This window comes from Heptranchias perlo, chromosome 4 (assembly GCF_035084215.1).
Source record: "Heptranchias perlo isolate sHepPer1 chromosome 4, sHepPer1.hap1, whole genome shotgun sequence".
In the NCBI taxonomy this organism is placed as follows: domain Eukaryota; kingdom Metazoa; phylum Chordata; class Chondrichthyes; order Hexanchiformes; family Hexanchidae; genus Heptranchias; species Heptranchias perlo.
In genome coordinates, this window is record NC_090328.1 from 80,829,191 (window position 1) to 80,846,602 (window position 17,412).

Consider the following 17,412-nt stretch of genomic DNA (forward strand, 5'->3'; position numbering starts at 1 on the left):
TATAGACAGAGCTAAGCGATTCCACAACCAACGGATCAGATCAAAGCTCTGCAGTCCTGCCACATCCAGTCGTGAAAGTTGGTGGACAATTAAATAACTAACGGGTGGAGGAGGCGCCGTGAAGATCCCCATCCTCAATGATGTCAGAATCCAGCACATGATTGCAAAAGACAAGTTGAAGGGTTTGCAACCACCTTCAGCCAGAAGTGCCGAGTGGATGATCCATCTCGGCCTCCTCCCGATATCCCCACCATCACAGAAGCCAGTCTTCAGCCAACTCCATTCACTCCACGTGATATCAAGAAACAGCTGAGTGCACTGGATACAACAAAGGCTATGGGCTCTGACAACATCCCAGCTGTAGTGCTGAAGGCTTGTGCCCCAGAACTAGCTGCGCCTCTAGCCAAGCTGTTCCAGTACAGCTACAACACTGGCATCTACCCGGCAATGTGTAAAATTGCCCAGGTATGTCCTGTACACAAAAAGCAGGACAACGCCAATCCAGCCAATTACCGCTCCATCAGTCTCCTTTCAATCATCAAAGTGATGGAAGGTGTCGTCACCAATAACCTGCTCACCGATGCAGTGTGGGTTCCGCCAGGACCACTCAGCTCCAAACCTCATTACAGCCTTGGTCCAAACATGGATAAAAGAGCTGAATTCCAGAGGTGAGGTGAGAGTGATTGCCCTTGATATCAAGGCAGCATTTGATCGAGTGTGGCACCAAGAAGCCCTAGTAAAACTGAAGTCAGTGGGAATCAGGGGGAAAACTCTTCAGTGGCTGGTGTCATACCTAGCACAAAGGAAGGTGGTAGTGGTTGTTGGAGGCCAATCATCTCAGCCCCAGGACAATGCTGCAGGAGCTCCTCAGGGCAGTGTCCTTGACCCAACCACCTTCAGCTGCTTCATCAATGACCTTCCCTCCTTCATACGGTCATAAAGGGATGTTTGTTCAGTTCCATTCGCAACCCCTCAGATAATGAAGCAGTCCATGCCCGCATGCAGGAAGACCTGGACAACATGCAGGCTTGGGCTGATAAGTGGCAACTAACATTCAGGCCAGGCAATGACCATCTCCAACAAGAGTCTAACCAGCTCCCCTTGACATTCAACAGCATTACCATCGCTGAATCCCCCACCATCAACATCCTGGGGGTCATCATTGACCAGAAACTTAACTGGACCAGCCACATAAATACTGTGACTACAAGAGCAGGTCAGAGGCTGGGTATTCAGTGGCGAGTGACTCACCTGACTCCCCAAAGCCTTTCCACCATCTACAAGGCACAAGTCAGGAGTGTGATGGAATACTCTCCACTTGCCTGGATGAGTGCAGCTCCAACAACACTCAAGAAGCTCGACACCATCCAGGACAAAGCAGTCCGTTTGATTGGCATCCCATCCACCACCCTAAACATTCACTCCCTCAACCACCGAAGCACTGTGGCTGCAGTGTGTACCATCTACAGGATGCACTGCAGCAACTCGCCAAGACTTCTTCGACAGCACCTCTCAAACCCGCGACCTCTACTACCTAGAAGGACAAGGGCAGCAGGCACATAGGAACAACATCACCTGCACGTTCCCCTCCAAGTCACACACCATCCCGACTTGGAAATATATCACCGTTCCTTCATCGTCGCTGGGTCAAATTCCTGGAACTCCCACCTAACAGCACTGTTGGAGAACCGTCACCACACGGACTGCAGTGGTTCAAGAAGGCGGCTCACCACCAACTTCTCAAGGGCAATTAGGAGGATGGGCATTAAATGCTGGCCTTGCCAGCGACGCCCACATCTCATGAATGAATTTTAAAAATTGAAGTTTTATGCCTTTCCATACAAGCAACCACGTCTGTCCTGAATGACTACAAACAGCAGGATTTGAATGAGTTTTTCTAGTAGTACAACGCCCTACTTACTAAAATAGATAATTGTGGATAGCCAGTTTTTTTTTAAAAAAGGCCCTATCTGCCTTTCCTTCCATTAATTAAATTCTAAGTTTCACAAATGTTTACTTGAGGAACCCTGGAATTACACTGCAGTATCCTATTGGTTCGCTAGATAAGTTGAGTAAATGATTAGCTCACCTTTCAACTACAAAACCTTCACATGCTTGGTAACTTGCACATAAGCAAACTTTTAAGTTCCTCCCTCATCCACAATACCAGATTTGCATAGTGAACTGACATTCTGTCAAGGCAATGTGTTGTTTATTACATCTGAAAGAATACATGAAACTTATAAAGAAACTGTATTACTACATGCCAGTGAGCGGAGAGGAAATACTGCACCAATCTCATTTTCAGATGAGGCTTCTTGCCAATCATTAATACATCTCAACTCTTCAACTGGGTCAGGTTGCCAGCTGAATTTCCTCTCAAACTGCAACAGTACGTACTTTGTTTACTCTGCTCTCAGCCACAGACGTGAAACAAAAAACACAGGATATAGTACCTTGTTGTTACAATCTTCTGGTGCCCAGTAAGGTAATTCTTATCAGGAGCTCATTTAATCAAAGTTGGAGCTCTGGCTCTAAATTTCGCAGAGATCTATTCCATTTGTTATAAAATTAGAGGTTGTTACAACAAAGTTTGACCAAATAATCATTTTCTTTTTCACTGATTTTGTCCTGGTCTTATTTATTCTGTTTCTAAACATGTTGCATCATTGGCCCATTTTGGACTCAAGCTATAAACACTAAACAAAATCATACAGCACAGAAGGATGCCATTCAGCCCATCGTGCCTGTGCTGATTCTTTGAACGAGCCATCCAATTAATCCCATTCCCCTGCACATTTTCCCTGTAGTATTTATCCAATTCCCTTTTGAAAGTTATTATTGAATCTGCTTCCACCACCCTTTCAGGCAGTGCATTGCAGATCACAATAACTCACTGCATAAAAGAATTTCTCCTCATCTTGCCTCTGTTCTTTTGCCAATTATCTTAAATCTGTGTCCTCTGGTTACTGACCCTTCTACCACTGGAAACAGTTTCTCCTTATTTACTCTATCAAAACCGTTCATGATTTTGAACACCTCTATTAAATCTCCCCTTAAACTTCTCTGCTCCAAGGAGAACAACCTTAGCTTTTCTGGTCTCTCCATGCAACTGAAGTCCCGCATTCCACAATACATTGTGTACAAATGCGTAAAATATAGCAGATATCTCCAATACCTCAATTGATTATTCTCTGCATTTTCCAATTTTCACTCCATTTTCTCCTTCCTCCGCTAAATATGCTGATTCATGCTAGAATGTAGTTCCATAGACACTGGTGGCCTTCACATAACGGAGCCAAGTGACCATCATTCACGTGAGCCTTGACACAATGTCGGTTGGCTTTTCAAACATGAAGCAGAATCGCACCTAAGCCCAATCATGGCCTTACCCATAGAACCACAGAATTCTACCGCATAAAAGGAGGCCATTTAACCCATTGTGTCTAAGCCACTCATTGCTAGAGCAATCCAAAACTAATCTCACTGCTTCGTTCTCTCCCCATAACTCTTCCTCTGCTTAAAATACACCAATTTTCCCCTCAAAAGATGCAATGACTTACACCTCAATTATCCCTATGGTAAAGCATTCCATGTTCTTGTAAGTCCCTGCATAAGGAAATTTCTTCTATCTATTTCTATAATGAGAGAGGTTAGAAGTTAGAACATGGAAACAGGCCATTCGACCCAGCCAGTCCATGTCAGCGTTTAGCCTCCACACAAGCAAATAGTTCTAAATCACATTTACCCACCCTGTTCCCATATCTCTTCAACCCCTTTTCCTTCAACCACCTATCCAATCTAATCTTGAACACTGACATAGTTTCTGCCTCAACTACTGGACCTGGAAGTGAATTTCACAGCCTCACAACTCTGTGAAGTTTCTCCTGCCCTTTATTCTAAATCTCTTACATTTAATCTTGTATCTATGGCCATACATTCTTGACCCCTCAACTACTGGATACAGTATGCATCTATCCACCTTGTCCCATCCCTTCATAATTTTAAACACTTCTACTATAGCACCTGTAATCTGCATTGTTCTAATGAAAAAAGACTCAATTTTTCAAGGCTTTCTTCATATTTGTATTTCCTAATATCAGGCAGCATTCTGGTGAATCTGCAATGTAGCCTATCTAAAGCATCAATATTCTTCCCGTAGTGTGGAGCCCAATACTGCACAGTGCCAATTCTAAATTGATGCTCCTTCATCACTGACTCCACAAACACAGGACTTTCCTTTCTCTGTTAACCTTATCAAAACTTTTTAAAACTTCTATTAAACCGCGTAGCCCTCTCTACTCCAGCAGAAATAGTCCCAGTATTTCAAGTCTCTTCATAACTACAGTTTCTCAATCTTGGTTTCATCCTGGTAAATCTATGCTATGACTTTATTGTCCTTTTAAAACTGCATGCAATAAGTTTAGCTGTAGTCTAACCACTGTACTCCACATCCCTATTTATTCAATCCCAAATACCATTGGTCTTTTTATGGCTTTATCTACCTGCTCTCACACGTTCAAGGAATTATGTACTTGAGCCCCTAGGTCTCTGTTCATCCAAACCCATCAGTATGTATTTCCATGGTGTATAGACTTTCATTCCTCATTTTTCCTCCCAAAATACATAACCTCACACTTCTCTGCATTAAATTGTATCTGCCACCTGTCTACCCATTTTGCTAACCTATGTTTCCTGAAGTCTTTCACAGTCTGCACTGTTTGCCAAGCAGTACTGTCAGTAAATTTCAATATTATGCTCCCCATGACCAAGCCCAAATCTTCCATATATATATATATAGCGAATTAAAACAGACTGAGTATTGACCCCAGAGAAGCACCACCTCCACTAAATTTGTCAGATATAAATTGCCTTGAACAAATCCATGCTGACCTTGCTTAATTATCCCATGCATTTCTAATTGATAACTAATTTGATCTTGAATTTTGATACAGTGCCACATAGGAGATTGCTCCATATGAAAGGCAGCATAAGTGAAGTGCTTCTGAAAGGGACTGAAAATTGGCTGAAGCAGAAGAAGCAAAGGGCGATTATACGTGGAGTTGGATCAGCATGGAGGTAACCAATGGGACGTGTCAGGAATTAATGATGCTGCTGTTTACAATGTATATAAATTACTTGGAAGTGGGTACAGAAGCAAAACTCTAGCAAATTTGCAGACGATAACAATTTGGGACAGACTGCAAACAACAGAGAACAGGCTGATCAAATACAAAAGGACCTGGCTAGATTGAGCAGCTGGGCTGATGAGTGGCAGGTGCCATTTAATGCGGACAAGTGCAACATTATAAGATTAGGAAAGGATAATAAAACAGTGGCAATATAAGCTAAATTGAATTATTCTAGAGGACACGATACACGAAAGGGATCTGGGGTTACTGGTGGACAAATTGCCGAAGCCACATTGTGCGGCAGCAGTTACGAGAGCAAACAGGATCTTGGGCTGTACAGTACAATTTTCAATAAGGTTCTAAGTTTGTACAGAGCACAGGTCCAGCCATACCTGACGTATCGTGTACAATTCTGGTCGCATTATTAGAAAGACATTCAGGCATTGAAGAGAATACAGCAAAGTACGACTAAAGTGATGGCTAGAATTAGGCACTTGAGTTATGAGGAGAGACTATATAAGCTGGGATTGTCTATACTGGATCACATAAAGCACTATCGGGTCCTGCTCTCCTCTGCCAAAACCGCTCATTGTTCCCGGATCATCCTGGAGCACAAGGTAACTCCCGGCTTCTCTTCACTAAAAACCGTCTTCTTAAACCCCTCTCCTCTCCACCCTCTCCTCCAACGAAAAGTGCGAGGAGCTCATGGACTTCTTTGTCACTAAGATTGAGACCATCCGTTCAGTTCCCTCTGCCGCTTCCCTCCCTTCCCCAGCCCACCAAGCCAAACTTCCCCTATGGTTCCCCCCTGCCCTAGCCCTGAACGCGCATCTTTCTCTAGTTTCTCTCCTATCTCCCCTCATGCCCTCTTCAAGCTCACTTTGACCATGACACCCACCTCCTGCTCCCTCAAGCCTATTCCCACTAAACTGCTGACCATCCAACTTCCCTTCCTGGCCCCTGCGTTAGTTGATATTGTTAATGGTTCCCGCTTGGGTACTGTCTCCCTCCCCTTCAAATCTTCTGTCATAACCCCACCCCACAAAAAACCCACCCTTGACCCCTCTGTCCTTGCAAACTACCACCCCATCTCCAAACTCCCTTTCCTCTCCTAAGTCCTTGACCGTCTTGTCGTCTCCCAAATCCATGCCCATCTTTCCTGCAACTCCACGTTTGAATCCCATGTTTCCGCCCCTCACAGTACTGAAATCGCCCGTATCAAAGTCACATATGACATCCTATGTGACTGTGACCATGGTAAACTATCCCTCCTAATCCTTTTCAACCTGTCTGCAACCTTTGACACGGTTGACCACACCATTCTCCGCCAACGCCTCACCTCCGTTGTCCAGTTGGACAGGACTGCACTCGCCTAGTTCCATTCTTATCTATCCAGTCTTAGCCAGAGAATCACCTGCAATGGCTTCTCTTCCCGCTCCGTTATCTCTGGAGTCCCCCAAGGATCTATCCTTGGGCACCTCCTATTTCTCATCTACATGCTGCCACTCAGCGACATCATCTGAAAACACGACGTCAGATTCAACATGTACGCTGACGACACCCAGCTCTACTTCACCACCACCTCTCTCAACCCCTCCACTGTCTCTCATTTGTCACATTGCTTGTCCGAGCAAAAATTTCCTCCAACTAAATATTGGGAAGACCGAAGCCATTGTCTTTGGTCCCCGCCACAAACGCCGTTTCCTAGCCACCGACTCCATCCCTCTCCCAGGCCACTGTCTGCTGAACCAGACCGTTCGCAACCTTGGCGTCCTATATGACCCCGAGATGAGCATCCAGCTACACATCCGCTCCATCTCCAGGACCGTCTACTTCCACCTCCGTAATGTCACCCGTCTCCGGCCCTGCCTCAGCTCATCTGCTGCTGCAACCCTCATCCATGCCCATGTTACCTCTGGACTCGACTATTCCAATGCTCTCCTGGCTGGCCTCCCATCTTCCACCCTCCATAAACTTGAGCTCATCCAAAACTCTACTGTCCGTATCCTAACTCACACCAAGTTCTGTTCTCTCACCACCCCAGTGCTCGTTGACTTACACTGGCTACCGGTCCATGAACGCCTCGATTTTTAAAATTCTTACCCTTGTTTTCAAATCCCTCCATGGCCTCACCCCTCCCCATCTCTGTAACCTCCTCCAGCCCTACAGCCCTCCGAGATTTCTGCGCTCCTCCAATTCTTGCCTCTTGCACATCCCTAATTTTAATCGCTCAACCATTGGCGGCCATGCCTTCAACTGCCTAGGCCCTAAGCTATGGAATTCCCTCCCTAAACCTCTCTGCCCCTCTACCTCTCTCTCCTCCTTTGAGATGCTCTTTAAAACCTACCTCTTTGACCAAGCTTTTGGTCACCTGTCCTAATATTTCCACATGTGGCTCAGTGTCAAATTTTGTTTGAAAACGCTCCTGTGAAGCGCCTTGGGACATTTTACTACCTTAAAAGCGCTATATAAATGCTGTTGTTGTTGAAGAGAAAGCTCAGGATGATGTTACTGAAGTATACAAGAAAGACAGGATAAATGTCAATATGTTTAATATAGTCACAGATCCCACAAGATGAGGCTATATCCTCAAACTTAGGATAGAGAGAACAAAAAGACAGGTTAGATTCAACAACTTTACACAGAGGGCGAAGAATGTATGTAATTGACTACCAAGGGAGGCAGTGGGGGCCGAATGTATCAGAGTATTCAACAGAAATTTGAAAGGAGGGGTATGAAATGTTTCATGGGATGTTTTTTCTTAGACAGTGGGCATCAGCCAGATGGACCACGATGGTCTTTCTGGTCCTATATATTACCATGTCCCTGTGAATTATGGATTCTAAGAGTTTACTCACAACTAACTTACGCAAATTGGTCTATAAATATCTGGTTTACATATCTCTCCATTCTTAAGGAGATGGCACAATTTGCAAATATAAGGAGGGTTGAAAAATTGTGGCCAGATTCTCTCCTGTCTCCTCTATGACGTACATCAATAGTCTAGGGTAAATGCCATCAGGGACTTATGACACATCAGCCTGCATTATGCTAAATTTTTTCAGAACCAATTTATTTTCTACCGTTATCCCTAACAATTGTTCCATATCCTCAGTACCTACATTCTCACTTCCACCATCATTTGTAAAAACTAGCACGATATTTATTTAATATCTCCATCATAACTTCATCCTACACAACTAGATTCCCCCCATCACTTTTGAGTGATCATATTTTAATCTAATTATTCTCTTATTTTAAATACTCTATAAAAGCCCCTACTAATCTTTTTTATACTATCTGCTAGCTTATTTCATCTTACTTAGAATTTACAGCACAGAAACAGGTCATTCGGCCCGACTGATCTATAGGAATATATCTATTATAGATATTATCTATCCACCTCCTATTTGAAGATTCCTCACTTGTCAGTTGTCCTGTTTACTAACTTTTCTTGTAAGTTTGGGCCAGATCCCTGCTTAACCCACTGCACTTGGCCCTTTTCCAGACCAGCACCCTTATCTCCGATTCTTCATTATTCTTCTGTATTCAGTGAACCAAACTGTGCAGTTGCGGTCACTGTTTCCTAATTGTTCTCCTACTTTCGAGTTATTTGCCCCACTTCATGTCCAAGAATTATATCAAGTAACGCTTCTTTCCTTTTTGGACTACCAACATACATGCCTCTCAACTCTGACTCAGATTCTTTTGGAATGTTGACCTTTATTCTTTTTCCCACTTTTCTCATTCAACTTTTTGGTATCCCTTGCCTTTTCGGTATCCCTTGCCTTTTCTACAATAGCATTTTTATCTCTGACTACCTCAAATTCTCTTATTCCCTTTCTACGATGGTAATGTTTTTCACTTTTTTTATTCCAACAACTTTATTCATCCTGCTCAGCCTCTCTAGTCCCAAGCCTAGACTTTCCCTTCTACCCCCTGCCTTGGTAGTTTGAATTCTTCCCTACTGCTCTATTTACCCTCTCTACAAGGACACTGTTGGGATTTCAGTTGTTAAAGGGTTCCCTTTTGGTATATCCCTCCATTATTCCAGGACTCACTCCAAGAATGTAAACACTTAGCTGCAGGGCTGGTGCACGAGCAAAGTACTGACCTACCTAATCTTCCTTTCCAAGGCAACACCAATATAGGCACACTTTCCAGAAGTCACTAAGCAGCAATCATGAATTCCGCCCCCCCTCTTCCCTAACTTGAACACTATGGCAAGTGTAGCACCCTTACTACTGCTCTGGCTGAGATCAGCTAACTCAGCACATACAGGGAATTGAACCTCCGAATGGCTCAGTACCACACTGGGTAATGCAATTACCCACTAAGCTATTGGGGGGGGGGGGGGTCCTTTTTAATTGCCTTTTGAAAAATACACATCCACAAAATTATTAATTTTATTTCAGCATGTAAAATCTCAGTTTGTCTGGATGAGTGCAGCTCTAACAACACTGAAGAAGCTCAACACCATCCAGGACAACGCAGCCCACTTGATTGGCACCCCATCCACCACCGGCGCACAGTGGCTGCAGTGTGTACCTTCCATACAATGCACTGCAGCAATTCGCCAAGGCTTCTTCGACAGCACCTCCCAAACCTGTGACCTCTACCACCTAGAAGGACAAGAGCAGCAGGTACATGGGAACAACACCACCTGCACGTTCCCCTCCAAGTCACACACCATCCCGACTTGGAAATATATCGCCGTTCCTTCATCGTTGCTGGGTCAAAATCCTGGAACTCCCTTCCTTCACCAAACGGACTGCAGCGGTTCGAGAAGGCGGCTCATCACCACCTTCTCAAAGGCAATTAGGGATGGGCAATAAATGCTGGCCTCGCCAGCGAAGCCCACATCCCATGAACGAATAAAATAAAAGTCTGCTCCCAAGGCTCTACCAATGCTGCTCTGAACTAGCCATAAAGAGATGGCTAAGAGTCTGCTAGGAGAAGGCCAGGTACTACTTCACCTGGGAAAGAGAAAATCCTGACAGATTGGGAGCCATCCAACCTAAATCCTACTAGTCCACAACAATAGGAAAACTGCTTGCTAAGGATACAAGTCCAGGACCAAACGGTAACAAATATTCCAAGTTCTATGACATTTTACATGTGTCTTTTTGGTACTGTGATGCTGCTGCATTATGCTTTTGACCATTCTACTGATCAGGACATTAATCCAAAATCTTTTGCTATCCTGAATGTCTTCAAAAATCTAATCAGTTGGTCTCCCTGATCAATCTGGTAATTCAACAAATCTCAAGACATTTTACTCACCACCAATCCCAACTTTTGTACTGTATCTGTTTCCTTTCTGTTGGGCTCTGTTGATCACTGTTTCATAACTACCTCTTGCAAAATATCCTGCAACAAATTACACTCTTCTTTGGCAGCACCTCCCAAACCCACGACCTCCACCACCTAGAAGGACAAGGGCAGCAAGTTCACGGGAACAGCATCACTTCCAAGTCATTCACCATCCAACTTGGACATATATCGCCGTTCCTTCGCTGGGTCAAAATCCTGGAACTCCCTACCTAACAGCATTGTGGGAGCATCATCACCACGTAATTGCAGCAGTGCAAGAAGGCTCACCACCACCTTCTCAAGGGCAACTAGGGATGGGCAATAAATGCCAGCCTTGCCAGCGATGCCCATATCCTGAGATTGAATTAAAAAAACTCTTAATCTAATCTAGATTGATTCAATCTACCATTGACCCTGTTTACATACCATCTTCCGTATCGAACCAGTGCTAGAGATACTGTGTGAATGCACTGTCACTCTCTTCCTTCTCCACATCAAGAACCTCCTTTACTCAGCATCCAAGCTTATCCTTAGGTAAGGAAGTACGTGGCCTCCTCTTAGCAATCTCTTGTTGTTACCCATGGCTGGAGAATCTAGAACTAAGGAGCACAGTCGCAGGATAAGGGGTCAGCCATTTAAGACTGAGATGAGGAGGAATTTCTTCACTCAGAGGGTTGTGAATCTTTGGAATTCTCTACCCCGGAGGGCTGTGGATGCCAAGTCGTTGAATATATTCAAGGCTGAGATGGACAGATTTCTGGACTCTAGGGGAATCAAGGGACATGGGGATCAGGCAATAAAGTGGAGTTGAGATCAAATATCAGCCATGATCTGATAGAATGGTGTGGCCTACTCCTGCTCCTATTTCTCAAGTTCTTATCCAGTTTTTTGTTGATGATGCCCCTTCACATTCATCACCTTACATCAGATCACACACAATCAGTGCCTACAACCTACGCCAATTACAAGGCTCCTGCCACTATTCTGACTGATATCAGCTCACTCGACATAGAATAGACCTGGGACTGTCCTGGTCTGTACACTTCAGCTACTCAATGCTTTAATCAGCTGATCCATGAAGGCAGTGCCCTTCAGGTCATTAAAACCCAAGTTTGGAATTTCCTAATCACTATTTCCTGAATTACATCATCTCTTTTCTTTTCAAATTTGTTGGTGTCCTGCACTATGGCCATAGCCCCTCGCCTTGGTTTTATAATTTTAAAAACTACAGTGGTGGCAGAAAATAGGTAAGTAGCACTCGGTTTACTGTACACGTTACACACGTACACATTTACTGATGTATCTACAGGCACTGACTCACAAAAAGCAATTCTCTAACCTTGAAAAGTTTTTTCAAAAAAAGGTGATTTATAAAAAGTTTCTAAAATTCTTTTTTTTTGCAGTGTGTCCATACAATTGTCTCCCTTTTTCAAAGGAGGAACTTAAATATGTTGGTGTTGGACACCCTTCAATACCTCACCCAAGTGGTCATTTTTCATATGTAAGCTGTGGCACCATCAGTAGGCTATTTGATCTTGGTGGGCATCATGAACAAGCCTAACTCTCCTTTCACCTACTGCCTACACACACATACTTTCCAACTGAGGTCACTGGATAGCAATCAACATCAGATAACCTGGCTGATCTTTTTCTCCCTAGTCCAGGGTGTTGAGGCCAACTTGAGTGCAATTATTGCAATCATGGCTGAGATTATATAAAATACAAAATTAGTAGAATTCTTCTCTTTATAATGTCAGTATTTAAAATGCTGCTTAACCACTCACTGTGTTATAGCAGATTCTGCTCAAAATAAAGTTCTAAGATGGCCCACTGAGTCAAATTTCAACCTTACAAGTAAACAAAAGTGTACTGGAGAAGTTTCATTGATTAACACATCTATTTATACTACAATCCAGTAAGGATTCAGCTCCCGACTGAAAAAGTACCACGTGAACCTCCTACATTCCAATTTACTAATACAACTGTTCGTCTCCAACACTTCACTTGACAAACAGCTCAGTATATCCGTGCTTTGTAAATGCAAGGCCAAGTGCTCATTTCTAAGCAACTAGGACACATAGGGGTGGGGTGATGCAACATTAACGTACTGTTGACCTGTACCTAAGAAACTGGATTCTGAGGTTTGAGTTCTGCATTGGGTATAGGCACAGTAAACATGGGATCGTATTTTTGGACTACCAACCATGAACTGTACTAAGGGTCATGCTGTGAACTGCTGCTACTTCCAAAATTCAGTGGCCAGTGACATAAAGCAACATGATCAAACTATGTCAAGTATGATGAAATCCAGTGCGTTAGGCATACCATCATACCGGCTTTTAATTAAAATACTTAAGTGAACTGACATTCTTCCAGATGGCTCAATATAAAAGTCACAGGTGTAACCTATACACTGGTGTAACCAATAATACTAACACCATAACAACAACTTGCATTTATAAAGCACCGCTAATGCAGAATAATGTCCGATGGTGCTTCACAGAGGTATAAGGAAAACAGATACTACACCAAAGAAGGAAAGATTAGATGGGGTGACCAATAGCTTGGTCAAAGAGGCAGTATTAAGGAGGATCTTAAAGGAGGAAGGGAGGTGGAGGGGCAGAGGGGGTTAGCGAGGGAATTCCAAAAAGTGGGATCCAGGCAGCTGAAAGTACAGCCCAAGGAGAAAGATGTAAGGAATCTTACAACACCAGGTTATAGTCCAACAGTTTTATTTGAAAAAATATTTTTTTCAAATAAAACTGTTGGACTATAACCTGGTGTTGTAAGATTCCTTACATTTGTCCACTCCCGTCCATCACCGGCATCTCCACATCAAGGAGAAAGAGGCAGAGTATACGTAAAAGGCCAGAGCCAGAAGAGGTTTGGGGGGGGGAACACTGCAGGACTGGAGGAGAATACAAAAATAGGGAGGGTGGGACCATGGAGATTTAAATATATGGATAAGAATTTTAAATTTGAGCTTCTGGGGGACAGGGATGTAGGTCAGCAAGGATGGGGTGATAGGCAAGCAAGATTTGGTGCGGTTATGGACGGCGGAGTTTTGGATAAGTTGCAGTTGATATATTGATAGTCTAGATTTTATTTTAGCCCGAAAGTCTGATATGTATTCAAAAATGACTGTCTTCACAGTTAATAAACAAAGCACAATTCAAGATGTGGTATAGTCTGAGAGAAATAAAATATGCAAAATATTATGCACAAATACCCGCACCAATGCAAACCTGATGAGATTATTTCCAAAGGGGTTTTCAGGCAGTGAATCACATTATAATCATTTGTTTCATGTTTGCAGTGAAAATCAAGTAAATATTGCAAATATAAAGACTATGAGTTGATTCAAATTTTTTTCCTTTCAAATTTTTTTTTTGCTTTATTTAAAACTGCCCATCTTCCCTTGCCATACCCCCAGCCCAAAGCACTCACTTACTCTACAGCAGTGGAATGACCAAGAGCAGTCAGTTATTTTCACTGCCTGTTAATAAACATTCAGTCAACATCTCCCCTGCAAGGCATAGCTGAGATCAAAAACTCATTTGTCTAGGGAATGGATGCAAAGACATGTCCCACCCAAAGGCACAGTCTATGGCATGGCACTGCTCTGCCTCCCATTTATTTATCCTTTCCCACTAAAAATTAGTAAACAAGGTACACAAGATTTTATCGATGTCAAGCTAAGAAATAGCTCAATGAATGTATGTAATAAAAAATATATGCATGGCTGATTTCAAAGTAAATCTAGCCTATGCAGGGTAATAGTGGCAAACACTGCATCTTAAAGTTTATCGTTACAGAATATTATGGACCTTATACTTAAATATATGTTTTACATAATTCAGCAAATTTAAGTAAATCTTTCACTTTATAGTGGGAATTGACAGGATCACATCATTTGAGATCAGATGAAACTTATCGAAATCACTATTACATTTTGGTGGGGTCACGAGTTTAAGAGGTTAAAAACCTTTCTGGCAATCACAACATTCCAAATACATCTTTAAAGTGTCTGAGAGTCAATGTAATACCCACCAAACAATAGATGTATACATTTAGAAATGATTCATAACATTTTCTAGCATTTAAATCTGTGAAGTAAATGCAAAATGAGAAATCAAATTTATCAAAAGTTCATATCTTTCAGATCCTGTTCATACCTTTGGAAGGCAGTGGATTTAAAACAGTGACACTCTGGACTTGGACCTTGATCCACTATTTGTACACTGCTGATACCTACCTACTTTTGTCGCAATCCCACCACCAAACACATCTTCCCCACCTCTCCCCTTTCAGCATTCCGAAGGGACCGCTCCCCCCGCAGCACCCTGGTCCACTCTTCCATCACCCCCAACAACCGCTCTCCTCCCCACGGCACCATCCCGTGCAAGCGCAGGAGATGCAACACCTGCCCTTCACCTCCTCCCTTCCCACCATCCAGGGCCCCAAACACTCCTTCCAGGTGAAACAGCGGTTCTTTCAATTTAGTATACTGTATCCGCTGCACACAATTCGATCCCCTCTACAATGGAGGGACCAAACGCAGACTGGGTGATCGCTTTGCTAAACACCTCCGCTCTGTCCGCAAGCGTGACCCTGACCTGCTGGTCACTTGCCATTTTAATTCCCCTTCCCACTCCTACTCTGACCTCGGCGTCTTACAATGTTCCAATGAAGTTCAACATAAGCTCGAGGAACAGCACCTCATCTTTCGTTTAGGCACTTACAACCTTCCGGACTCAACACTGATTTCAATAACTTCAGATCATAACCACTGCTCCCATTTTTTCAGTCAACTAGTGCTGGTGCTGATTCTGTTGCTGCCATTTACAGCTACTCCTGATCAACCTTTTATTTCTTAACCTGTCCCATTACCACCTTCCTTGCCTTGCACCATCATCCCTTTTGTCATTTAATCACTAGTGCCCTCTACCCTATCACAGACCTTCCATTTTGTTCTTCCCTCCCCTCCCCCCTTCCCCTGGCTCTGTACTTGCTCAAAATCTTTAACTCTTTTAACATCTTCCAGTTCTGACCAAAGGTCTTTGACTTGAAACGTTAACTCTGTTTTCTTCTCCACAGATGCTGCCTGACTTGCTGAGCTTCTCCAGCATTTTGTTTTTATTTTAGTTTTGTTACTTATGTACCAAATGGGTAGACACAAAACAGGGCTTTTAAAGTAGGTCACCTCCTCATTCTGTTAACTCTTTTCTCTCCCTTTACATTCTTTCCTTTAAGCCCCCTCCCCAACCCACACCAAACCAATACAACACTCTGACCGAGAAGGCAGGCAAGTGACCTGCTCCTAGGCCTTTGTCGGTGTGGCATTCAAGCTGCCTATTAGCAGTCATGGCAAGAACAATGTGGATTGATTTACATTTTGAGGAAAGCACCTAGCCTCAGCGCACAAAACTCCATGACTTACATTGCTGACATGCTACACCACTGGGCAAACTAAAACATTACCAGATTTTGTTTATGTTTTAATCTTCAAATTCATGATTTGCACTGCCCTTTGTCTTACTTTACTCATACAGTAACAGCAACACAAACTCAAACTAAAAATCACAAAAATATCTGTTCCCCTCCCCAGCCTGTGAAGGTGAAAAGTTGTGATCTTGTGGACAGTAAATTCCTATGCAAAGATCCTAATTTCTTCCGTACAAAAAGTGTTTCAATTAGGGGTAATTATTTCCACACATGCAGATTAATACACTTTAAAAGCAAATGAATATAATTAACTCTTCAACTCCAAAGATTCCAACTCTTTCCCCTTCCTCCCCCTATTTTGAAGAGGTTTCAATGAGAGGACGGTGAACGAGAAGCAGTGCCAGAATGTAACGTTAAAAACTCAGTTGAGAAAAGCTTTTTATACTCATTTTTCATCTCATGGACCAGGCGTAGAAACTAAAAACTGGAGCGACAGACAGTAGGACAAGTAAATGTTTGACCAATTGTTTGTTTGCCTAAAAATCCACTGACCGTGCAATTCAAAGTGATCTCCCAACGATACACAAAAAATATGGTCTGAACCACCACACAGCCCATCAACTATTTAACTTTCTTTTTAAAGGTTTGCTCCTTTGCGCGCGAAGAGCTCACGAACGGAAAGGAAAAACAGGCAACTGTGGTTTCAGTAATCTCTGCATTGCACAGAGAGAACCAGCCTGCAGCTTTCACTGGGAAACGAGTGAAATTATAGCCTAAAAGAGGTCCGCCGTAACTCGGTGAAAAGTACTTCCAAGTCGGCTGCAGACAAACGAACACATTTTTAAAAGGAAATATAAAAATACATCTTTAAAAAGGGGGCGAGAGACCAGCAGAATCGCTGCGGATTGAAACATTTCGTTGCATCTTGCAGCGCCCGTCTCCGCAAATACATTTCTACGAAAATAAAACCGGCCGGTGATGTAGGACTTACCGGAAAAGTGTCGAGGAAATGTGTAGCTATTCCTGCGCGTGCTGCAGCTCTCCCTCTGCAACAAGTCAACTTCTCCACAAGCGCCTCCCCGCAGTATGGCCGCCACAGGCGAAGCAGCAACTAGCAACCAGCCACCTCCCGTCTGCAACACTGTGTCAAACCGAGCAAAAGAGAGCCATCGGCATGAATTCCACCACAATCTCCCGTATGCATCCTCTGCGAACTGCAAATCCCACTGACTATTTTATTACAATGTTTGTTTTAGGCGATTTACTTCTTGATCTGTGCGATCCTGTTGGTGAAGCCAAAATGAGGGATAAAGTTTCAGTTATTTGAGACATGTCACAGCTGGATTCACCACTATGGCTGATCATTTTGGCCTCCCTCTTAAGCGTAACCCCTTTTTGATTCTGGTTATGTTGCTGTTGAAGTGCAATTGTGGAAGTGGTGAAGTTTATTCTATATTTTCCTTTTCCATGCAAAAAAGATTTTTAAAAATATTTTTAATTTGAGATGAACATTCACAATTAT

General features: G+C 43.2%; 1 protein-coding gene across 2 annotated transcripts in view; it reads right to left on the bottom strand.

The window, feature by feature from the left end:
• The window catches only part of sema4d (sema domain, immunoglobulin domain (Ig), transmembrane domain (TM) and short cytoplasmic domain, (semaphorin) 4D), a 184,641-nt gene extending 167,466 nt beyond the window's left edge, over positions 1–17,175 (bottom strand). For both annotated transcript variants that reach the window (XM_067983231.1, XM_067983229.1), the window contains exon 1: positions 16,882–17,175. The gene's annotated coding sequence lies outside the window, so the exon portion shown is untranslated. The remainder of the gene's footprint in view (positions 1–16,881) is intronic.
• Between the last annotated feature and the right edge of the window lie 237 nt (positions 17,176–17,412).